The sequence below is a fragment of the Piliocolobus tephrosceles genome, chromosome 1 (assembly GCF_002776525.5).
Source record: "Piliocolobus tephrosceles isolate RC106 chromosome 1, ASM277652v3, whole genome shotgun sequence".
NCBI lineage: Eukaryota > Metazoa > Chordata > Mammalia > Primates > Cercopithecidae > Piliocolobus > Piliocolobus tephrosceles.
This window is the reverse complement of record NC_045434.1, coordinates 86,755,307-86,767,002: the sequence shown is the minus strand read 5'-3', so window position 1 is coordinate 86,767,002 and position 11,696 is coordinate 86,755,307. Positions and strand designations below refer to the sequence as shown.

The 11,696-nt window shown below is 41.7% G+C and overlaps 1 pseudogene; it reads left to right on the top strand.

Annotated features, from left to right (window-relative positions):
- The first annotated feature begins 2,913 nt into the window (after window positions 1–2,913).
- LOC111544003 lies at window positions 2,914–3,989 on the top strand (annotated as a pseudogene).
- The last annotated feature ends 7,707 nt before the right edge of the window (window positions 3,990–11,696 follow it).

The window sequence follows — 11,696 nt, the reverse complement described above, 5'->3', positions numbered from 1 at the left end:
TCTATGAATACATGTTATCTAATTATGTTACCTTTCTGTTAAATTAGCACTTAGGAAGTGACTTCACGTGCAGTTTCATCTGAGGAGGAGTAACTGTTAGGATCTCTACTTTCTAGGGACCCCCTTCCTGTGTTTTCTTAGAAAGTCTCTTTTGCCAGTTTTCTTCCCCTCCGTCAGCATCCCTTTTTAAGTCAATTTTCCCGTCAAGGATTTTCAGTAACAACCTATTAGGCACATTCAGTAAAAGTGCAAATCCTGGGCCCATAAGTCAGTCTCTTGCTTCTTGCTGTGTTTTCTCCCCTTGTTTTGAAATAAAAGAATAAAAGGGCGACCTTCTCATTTAAAGTATATAAATCTGTCTCTTTTATGAAACTCCATTTAGTTCATCATCTCCACTCATGTCCATGGCCATGTCCTCCATTTTCTTCTCACAGGGATCCACTTCTGCTCAGATTTCCTTAAAACCCTGGGTCGTGTTCATCCTTACTCTCTGTCCCACTCAATATCTCCTCCTGGATCCCTTGGGGCTGCCTGATGCTCACCTGTTAAGTGATGTCCCCAGCTGAGGAATAAGGAGACCCATGTCCTCAGGAGGGAGGGTCATGTAATGTAATGAGCACCATCTGTGTCCCTGGAGAGGACACATGGAAGACACTCAGTGAGTGTCAGGGGATGTGTAGTCCCTGACACGTGGCCTGATAACTTTGAGTATTTAAACTGATTTCTTCCCACTGATGTCTCTTTTGCTTCTTCATGGATTCCCACACCCCCAGTCAGGACTCACCCCGCTGGCTCCAACACTCTCACCTGCTGGCTTCCCCAGGAGTCGAGAGCACTAACCAGGCTCCAGGCAAGAAGACAGAGTGAATGCCCTTTGTTTCATTCTTCTTTACCTGGTGACTTCTCCCTGCTGTCTAATAGGGCATTTGTTTCTCACCACGTCTTCCCTCTCTCATTCGTCTTATTTTTCTAAATTTTTTTCCAATTTCAATGGACCAGATTATAATGGTAGTGACTATAATGTTAATTCAACATCTTCCACATCCCTATGTAATTTCTTCCAGTAGATTTTTATATATAAATATATGCATTTATGTCATTTGTCATATACATTATGCATATTTGGCATACGTTTTTAATAAAATGTAGATATATGCATTATACCTATCTGTATGATCATTTCATCAATATCCCATGTTTAGTGCATCCAATTCTCCTCTCTCATATGTTCATTTAATGTTGATTTTTAGAATCTCCTCCCTCCCAGAACACAGTCTGTATCCAGTGTGATTTCCTTGCCTTTGCCTTGTCTACCTGGAAGCTATTTGTGTTTATTAATCCTAAGTTTTTTGAATATGTTTGTCAGTTGGGATCACCTTTTCCTCCTGGCAATCTTGTCATTACTGGGTGATGCATGAAAAATCAACAATACAGAAAATACCAAAATGTCCTTCTTGGTTTCCCTTTACCGCTTGGACTTTCTTGTTCAAGGCCACTTTCCTTCTCTGATGATCCTCTTGGGTGGAAGAGAAAGTCACAGTAAGATCATCGATGACAGTGAGCACTGTTGGGTGTGGTTTCATTTTCAGAACTGGGTTTAGAGCCTCCTGGAATGAAGAACCCTCCCCAGCTGGAAGGTGATGCTCTTGAAGGCTCAACTGACAACACACATGAGCATCAAGTCATTGGCCACATTCATGTCTCAAGTGTCCTAAAACCAAAGATGATCAAAAGAAAACTGCCGTTCAGGAAGTGGAGACTGGCATGCAGATTCCCTGGCCTGCAAGCTTAGGGTACAAAGGTAATCACATCTATGGCTCTTAGCTGCACTCACTTCTTATTTCCCTGCCTATGATGACAGCTCCTTCCCCCACTGCTTTTCTCTTCCCTATTTGTTGTCTCCAGCAGCTGCTGTCACCTCTGTCTGGTCTACCTCTGTGTCCCATGGGCTGCCACCCTGCCAGGCCCTTCTGGTCCCCATCGCCTGTTTGCTCTCTGAACTCTGCTCTGTTCCCACTACTGCTGTCCTGAGAGTCCCTTTCAAGGCCGCAGGAGAACCCAGCCTCCTTATCCCCCTCCAAGTGCATGATGTGAGCTGCTAAACACAGGATTCTGTGCATGGAATCACACAGTTTGAGTGATTTGCCATTCCTTCCTCCATCCCAAACTCCATTGCCCCTTTCTGCCGGAAGCATTGCTTTAATACGCCATTTATACACAGAATTTTCTCTTGGGACAGTATTTGAGCAACCCAAAAAATCAAACTTTAACCCTCACCTTGTACATGGGAATGAGAAATGTTAAAACTGAGCACTAAGAACCCCAAATCAGGGGAACCGAGTTTGCGCGCAAGCCGGGCAGTGGGCGCGAACAGGGCCTAGGGCGCCCGGGAGCCATGTCAGGCGGCGGCGAGGAGCGGGCGCGCCCGGCGCGGGAGCCGTCGGCGGCCGCTCGCTGCGGGGACATCCCGATGGATGAGCTCTCCCCGCCAGGCACACGGCGTAGGGGAGCCTCGCTGGCGGCGGCGGCTGCTAGTGGGGCGAGGCTGGCCGCCAATTCCCGGGGAAAGAGGCGAGGGCGTCTGAGCTAGGCCGATAGCGGCGGCCTTCTCTCACGCGCCCCCGCCAGCCGAACCAGGGCCTGCCCCCCCCCGAGCCAGCGCCTGCCTCCCGCGCCCGCCTCGCTTCTCCCGTCGGCCCAGGCCATCCGCTCCCGCCGCGCCCACTGCCCACCTGGTGGCCCCGGCCGTGGCCGCCGCCCCCGCGGCGGTTCCCAGAGCTCGTCCCGGATGCGCGCCCGGGCAGCTGGGGCTCGGTGGCCACAGCTGCCACGGGGGAGCGAGGGCGGGAGGGTGTATTTGCGCGCTGTGAGCAGGGGGTCCTGGCAGGGCTGCAGCGGAGGCACGTTGGAAGAATGACTCTGGAGTCCATCAAGGCGTGCTGCCTGAGCGAGGAGGCCAAGGAAGAACGACGGATCAACGACCAGATCGAGCAGCAGCTCCGCAGGGACAAGCGGGTCGCCCGCCGGGAGCTCAAGCTGCTGCTGCTCAGGATAGGAGAGAGTGGCAAGAGCACATTTATCAAGCAGATGAGAATCATCCATGGGTCAGGATACTCTAATGAAGATAAAAGGGGCTTCACCAAGCTGGTTTGTCAGAACATCTTCATGGCCATGCAGGCCATGATCAGAGCCATGGACACACTCAAGATCCAGTACAAGTATGAGCACAGTAAGGCTCATCCACAATTAGTTCGAGAAGCTGATGTGGAGAACGTGTCTGCTTTTGAGAATCCATATGTAGATGCAATAAAGCGTTTATGGAATGATCCTGGAATCCAGGAATGCTATGATAGACGAGAATATCAATTATCTGACTCTACCAAATACTATCTCAATGACTTGGACACGTAGCTGACCCTGCCTACCTGCCTACGCAAGAGGATGTGCTTAGAGTTCGAGTCTCCACCGCAGGGATCATGGAATAACCCTTTGATTTACAAAGTGTCATTTTCAGAATGGTCGATGTAGGGGACCCAAAGTCAGAGAGAAGATAATGAATACACTGCTTTGAAAATGTCACCTCTATCATGTTTCTAGTAGTGCTTAGTGAATATGATCAAGTTCTCCTGGAGTCAGACAATGAGAACCGAATGGAGGAAAGCAAGGCTCTCTTTAGAACAATTATCACATGTTCCTGGTTCCAGAACTCCTCGTTTATTCTGTTCTTAAACATGAAAGATCTTCTAGAGGAGAAAATCATGTATTCCCATCTAGTCGACTACTTCCCAGAATATGATGGACCCCAGAGAGATGCCCAGGCAGCCCTGGAATTGCTTCTGAAGATGTTTGTGGACCTGAACCCAGACAGTGACAAAATTATCTACTCTCACTTCACATGCGCCACAGACACTGAGAATATCCACTTTGTCTTTGCTGCCGTCAAGGACACCATCCTCCAGTTGAACCTGAAGTAGTACAATCTGGTCTAATTGTGCCTCCTAGACACACACCCTGCCCTTCCCTGGTGGGCTATTGAAGATATACAAGGACTGTATTTCTGTGGAAAACAATTTGCATAATACTAATTTATTGCTTTCCTGGACTCTGTGTGAGCATGTCCACAGAGTTTATGGTAAATATTATGATTTTATTTAAACTATTCAGAGGAAATACAGAGGATGCTGAAGTCCCAGCACATTTCCTCTCTATCTTTTTTTTAGGCAAAACCTTGTGACTCAATGTATTTTAAATTCTCAGTCATGCACTCACAATGATAAGGCTTTTTCTCTCTCTCTCTCTCTCTTTCTGTCTTTTTCTTTTCTATGGAGCAAAACAAAACTGATTTCCCTTTTTCCCCGACCCCCAATTCATACCTCCCTCCTGAATTTTTCCCCAGGTTACAATGGGCTTTATCCTAGATCCATTCTTGGTCAAGTTTTTCTCTCCACTGATACAATCAGGACACATCGTTCGATTTAAGCCATCATCAGCTTAAGTTAAGTTTGTAGTTTTTGATGAAGGATTATATGTATTAATACTATGGTTTTAAATGTGTTGCTCTGGATACACACATAGTTTTTTTTTTTAATAGAATATACTGTCTTGTCTCACTTTGGAGGACAATGGATGCCTGTCGAACCATTAAGTGTCATTTCTTTTAGATGTTTACCTTCAGCTTGATTGCTCAGAGAAGTGTGCAGAAGGCAGGATCAAAGATACACAGGAGTCCTTTCTTTTGAAATGCCACGTGCCATTGTCTTTCCTCCCTTCTTTGCTTCTTTTTCTTTTTTTCACCCTCTCTTTCAATTGCAGATGCCAAAAAAGATGCCAGCAGACACTACATTACCCTAATGGCTGCTACCCAGAAACTTTTTATAGGTTGTTCTTAATATTTTTGTTGTTGTTCAAGCTTTTCCTTTCTTTTTTTTCCTTGGTGTTTGTGCCACAATTTTAAAATGACTTTTATTATGGATGTGTGTTGCCAAAGCTGGCTTTTTGTCAAATAAAATGAATAAGAACTTAAAAAATAAAAGCTGGTATCTTAAAATCTAAGAGCGTAAGACTGTGGAGCCTAAAATGGCTGGCTGAGAATGAACCAGAAATGCCCATCACCAAACAGTTGGTAACTGTAAATTTGACTCTCATGGTCCATTCTTTTCTTTGTCCTTAAGATGAGATGGTTAGTGTCCCTGTCCCATGTTCAGTGTCCAGACCGGCAATGTAGAAAGTATCCTGTGTGGTTTAACAGGAAATCTGTTTGTGTCTCTTTATTTGAAACCAGTTTAAATTCAATTAAGTCTGCCAGGAACATTGGTTGATAGTATTATTCTGACACCTTTAATTTCCAAAATCTGAAGTCCCTGCTAGTTTACTACCTTCAAGATCTTCTTGAACTGGTAACTGATTAGGTTGAACTTACGGAAGATTTGTGGACTTAACTCAAAAGTAACTTCTCAGTGTTCTATAGAACATGTATTTGTGTAACTGAACTTTCTAGGAGAAATGTTTGGAATTCTATATGTGCAATTTTTCAACAAATGCAAAGAAATACAGCACATGTATTGATGAGCTTCTGTCAAGCAGCTTGAGTTGAAATTTGATTTAAGAAAATAAATCATGGTTGTTTAAAGCTGCTGGGACATTAGATTTAGGCCATGATAACTGGTCTCATTTTAACTATAGTGGTATTTGGCACTAGTCTAAACTTCCATATAAATTACTTTTTTGGAACAATAAAGGGGGAGGGAGAATATTAATGGCCTGTTAGATGAGTACCAAAGACACCAAACAGTAATGAGATGCTCTCATTCTTGATTCTCCTAGCCTCAAACAACACAGGTTACTTTTTTTTCCCTTGCTCAGAAAACACCTGTAATTTAACAAACAGACTGCCTGTAGGTATAGTGCATTATAAATGTTCTAATCATTGTACATACATCTCTCCTGGTATTGCAGCATCCATACTGACTTTGTAATCATCAATTTTTTGACAGATTGAATGTGCTGTATTGATATGTATCTATGTAATTATATTGTATGTCTATAGCTAATTCACATTTTGAATAATGTTATTTTATTTACTTTTTTAAGAGAGGAGAATATGAATTTGTCAGTTTATTTCTGACTAGGGAAAATCATTTGCACGTTCCTGAGTAGAAGTATACTGATTGTAAGACTCAAAGGTAATGTCATACCAAAATACATAAAATCGGTCAGAGCTTTTATACAAACACGGAAACCAACTTTGTGGAACTTTTGCCGTTTGATCTAGAAATGGAATATGAGTTTTTATACAATTCATATTCTTATTTGGCAAATGCACAGTTTAGTATTACCTCTCTGATGGCCTTTACTAGAAAGGCAGTTTTAGAACTATTGTGATCTACTAAGGACGTGTTTCAACAGCTAGAGACCACTGCTTGCCTGAAAAGGAGTTCTTAAATTTGGTGCAGGAAAAAAAAAAGTAAACAACAACATCTGAAGGCCTACAGTATGTATAGAGAAAACCTCATCACAAGATCATGAGAGTCACAGTTTTAGAGAATCAAGATAGTCTATTTAATAGAGCTATAGTAGATATAGTCAATTAAACCTGATCTCAAAGTTTGAAGAAGCTGAGCAAAACAGGGAAAGATTGTTATATTTGTCTTTATGAAATTGGGATGGAATTTGCTATGTAGAATTGAGGTTTGTGGCTTCACTGTTCCTGTAGGGTGCATGACAAGATCCCTTCTCTTGAGAAAGGAAAAAATTGATCACCCTAGCAGCAGTGATGCATAAAAACCTAATTTTAGCCACACTAGTCAATCGAAACTAAAGGATTTTCTTTTTTGTTTCTTTGGGGTTTTATTGAAGGGGCTAGGGGCGGAATGGGATTCTTTTCAGTTTTGTATAAAAACAAAGTTTACTCACGCTTTAGATTATATTGTGATTGCAAGCGTTATAAGCGTGTGCCACTGGCTTCCTATTGTTGATACTTAGGTGATGGAGGAGGCCTGTGGTGAGTTTTATGGTGACTTGGGCATGTCTTATTCAAAAACAAAAACATAAAACACAGAAACCTTTCTTCAGCACACCAAGGCAAGCAGCCGTTTCATGACTCACTTAACACATTGCAGTGTACTATTTTACAGTTGCATATGCAGTTAAAATGTATATTTTACAGATGATTTCTCCCTTTTTGCATGACATGGCAGTTCCAAACCCCAGAGAATTCCTTCCTTGTAAATTGGAAGTTTCTGCTAACCCTTACAGAGCTTAAATTCAGAAGTTTGTGCCTCATATCTGAAACAAAGGGAAATAACACACCCATTCAAAAGTAAATAAATCTCCTAGAAGTTTTGGTTTTTAACATTTCCATATAAAGAGCTCTGTTGAATGTCATGAATAGACTGGGAAAAAAAATCTTAGGAACCTGCATATGTTGTTTACTAACAGATGACAACTACAAAAGGAATTTGAAGAACACGTGAAACTTGTGTTTTTTTTTTTTGATAGATTAACTAGCAGGCCTATTTTTAAAAGGTAATTCAGCTAAAGGGCAATTTACTTTTTTGTACTTCACACTATCTTGATTGTCAAAGTGTACGAACTGTAATTTTAAAATTTATACTGCCACGTGATTGTAAATTTTAGTTGTCTTAGGTTAGGAATTGGTGAAAAGCTATGCTGGATTTGGGTCAAAATGACTTATTTGCAAAAATAAATAAATAAATGAATGAATAAATAATGGGAAGAAAGGGCTGTATAATGAAATACTACAAGACTCACATATTGGTTGGAAATTTCCCTCAAATCACCTACCGATTACCCTTGATTTCCCTTTAAGTTTCTCAAAATGAATGAAATGAAATATAGCAGAATGTTAACCCATATAAAAATAAAGTGTACCCAAATACTGTAATGTATATTGCCACTCTTCTTCAAATTAAATAAGAGTTTAAAACCACTTAATTAGTAATCAACATTTCAGTGGATACAAATAAGGTCTGTTTGGTATACATTAATATTTTCTTCCAAAGATAAATCTTTGGTTAGAAACACACACAAAAATAAAACTAATAATATTGAATGTTTATCTAGCTCTACATATTTCCAGCATATGTAGCTTTATAGATCTGCCCTGGTAACTGTGTCTTTGGGCTTTCATTTTGGCTCCATCAAATCAGCAAAAGAAATGGCTTAGTTGTATATGATTAGTTAGACATTTTTGGAAACAGACACCTGCTGTTTAGTAGATAACTAAGTACACAGTCTAAACTTGTCATTTGTTTTTCTCACAGAATAGCCATTTCCTGCTGTCTTCCGAACGATCACTGTCCTTTCAATAACACTCTCACCTCTAGAATCATACTTTCAAAGTGTGAATACACACCTAGCACATAGTAGGTGCTCAAATATTAATTTCCTCCTTGCCTTCCTTATCTACCCCGTGTTCTCCATTTCCCCATATGATTCCAACCCAATAGCAAATGACATTTACATGTTATGAAAACATCTATTGGATAAAATCAGATCTTGGATAAAGAAATTCTGACTTTTATATAAGCTTTTGGTAGACAGAAAAAACAGGAAGGTATTGGTCAGTAGAACATTTTTAAGTTCAGGAAAGAACGCTGGAATAATACTATGTAACTTTGTCCAGGTTAATTTGACTGAAACACATTTTTGGTGGATTTCTTTTCCTCAAAGAACTCTCTAAATTCAACTCCTTGCTGGATTCCTCACCCATCATCCTGTCGGAAACCCTTACTAGACCTATGTATTTAGGGAGTTTTGTCAGAAAACATTTTTAACATGCAGTATTTAAAAGAATATTTACTGTTCCTAAAATGTCATTCAAATGCATGTAGTGTCTATTGTTTGGGGATGGGAACTAGTTTTGTGAAAAACACCTAATGTTGTATAATAATGCCCCAATGATCTTGCTGGTTAAAAATACAGTATTTTTGGCCATAATTTTCTACTATAGTATTATTCACTGTTGAGTTTTGCTTCTGTTGAAGTTGCCCAAGCCCCTCTCAGAATGTTTTGGATTAGCAGGAGTATTGAAATACATCTTGTTGGGAACAGTCCCCCCAAAATCTGGCCATAAACTGGCCCCAAAACTGGCCATAAACAAAATCTCTGCAGCACTGTGACATGTTTATGATGGCCATGACACCCACGCTGGAAGACTGTGGGTTTACCAGAATGAGGGCAAGGAACACCTGGCCCACCCAGGGCGGAAAACCGCTTAAAAGCGTCCTTAAACGACAAACAATAGCATGAGCAATCTGTGCCTTAAGGACATGCTCCTGATGCAGATAACTAGCCAAACCCATCCCTTTATTTTGGCCCATCCCATTATTTCCCATAAGGAATACTTTTAGTTAATCTATAATCTATAGAAGCAATGCTTATCACTGGCTTGCTATTAATAAATACGTGGGTAAATCTCTGCTTGAGGCTCTCAGCTCTGAAGGCTGTGAGACCCCTGATTTCCCACTCCATACTCTATATTTCTGCGTGTGTGTCTTTAATTCCTCTAGCACCGCTAGGTTAGGGTATTCCTGACTGAGCTGGTTTTGGCAAGAGGTGCCCAATTTGGGGCTCGAATCCAGGTCAAAGGGTCACCACAGCGATGGTTGGAGAATGTGGAAAACTAAGCTGGAGAACACCTGAGTATTGTTAAGGCAATCCCCGTGGTGAGTAAGAAGGGGAACTGGGAAGCATCAGGATAACAATGGGACAAGTGTGGGTTCTGGTTCATTTCACCTTGGAACCTTTTCACACTAATGATGAGGAGGAAGGAGAGTATAACAAAGTAACAGAAGAGGTTACAGAGCAGGTTTGTTTGCCAGCTAAAGCTAAAGCGGCAAAGGAGGGAGAGGTTGATCCCTACCCTTCTGCACCACCTCATTATTATTTTGAAGAAAAAGAGTGGCCTGACCCTCCAGATCTTTCTTTTCTGGAGGACAATGGGAGAAAAACAGTTGCCCCAGTGACTGTTCGAGCAGCACCTCAAGCGACCACTCTCAGTTCTATTCAGGCAGGAATTCAGCAAGCTAGATGAGAGGGTGATTTAGAGGCTTGGCAGTTCCCTATTAGAATACACTCCCCCCTCCTCAGATCAACAGGGAAATATTATAGCTACACTTGAGCCTTTTCCTTTTAAATTACTCAAAGAATTTAAACAAGTTATTAATCAGTATGGACCAGGTTCTTCTTTTGTAATGGGACCGTTAAAGAATATTGCTGTTTCCATTCAGATGACTCCTACTGACTGGGATGCTCTTACTCGAGCTTGTCTAACTCCTGCTCAGTTTTTACAATTTAAAACTTGGTGGACAGATGAAGCTTCCATTCAGGCTGCTCATAACGCCCAGGCCCAACCTCAAATTAATATAACTGCAGACCAACTTTTGGGGGTTGGTGGCTGGGCTGGTTTAGATGCACAAGTGGTCATGCAGGGTGATGCCATAGAACAGCTTAGAGGAATGTGAATTAGAGCTTGGGAAAAAATCACTTCAGGTGGAGAACAATACCCTTCCTTTAGTGCTGTAAAACAGGGACCAAAAGAACCATACGTGGACTTTATAGCTTGGTTACAGGAGTCTTTTAAAAAGGTGATTGCAGTTTTGGCTGCTCAGGATATAATGTTGCAGTTATTAGCTTTCCACAATGCTAATCCTGATTGCCAGGCTGCTCCACAACCTATTAGAGGGAAAGCATATTTAGTTGATTATATCAAGGCCTGTGATGGTATTGGAGGTAATCTGCATAAAGCTACTTTGTTGGCACAGACAATGGCAGGACTGAGAGTAGATAAAGGAAATACTCCATTTCCTGGAGCTTGTTTTAACTATGAGACGCATGGTCATACTAAAAAAGAATGTAGAAAAAAATCAGCGAGTCAGGCCACCAGATAGGGGAAAAAAGAAAACTGCTGAGCCTGAAATATGTCCAAAGTATAAAAAAGGAAAACATTGGGCTAATCAGTGTCACTCTAAGTTTGATAAAGATGGGAACCTGATTTTGGGAAATGCCATGAGGGGCCCATCACGGGCCCCATTCCAAACGGGGGCATTTCTGGCTCAGACCATTCCTTCACCCCTGTATAATGTCTGTCCCCTGCCACAGCTGGTAGTGCTGCGGTAGATTTATGTTGCCCAAAAGCTGTGAGCCTTCTGCCTGGGGAACCCCCACAAAAGGTCCCAACAGGAGTCTGTGGACACTTGCCAGTGGGGACGATAGGATTAATTATAGGAAGGTCTAGTTTAAATTTAAAAGAGGTACAAATACATACAGAAGTCATTGATTCGGATTACAATGGGGAAATTCAAATTGTTATATCTACTTCTGTTCCTGAAAAGCAGAGCCAGGAGAGCCACAGCTCCTGGTTGTGCCATATGTGGGAATGGGGAAAAGTGAAATTAAACAAACAGGAAGATTTGGAAGCACAAATAAACAACGCAAAACAGCTTATTGGGTAAATCAAATTACTGATAAATGTCCTACCTATGAAATAACTATTCAGGGAAATAAATTTAAAGGTTTGGTAGATACAGGAGCGGACACTTCAATCATTTCTCTACCACACTGGCCGTCCACGTGGCCAATTCAACCCACTCAGTTTAACATAGTTGGAGTTGGCAAAGTCACTGAGGTATATCAAAGTAGTTATATTTTGCATCGTGAAGGGCCCAATGGACAAC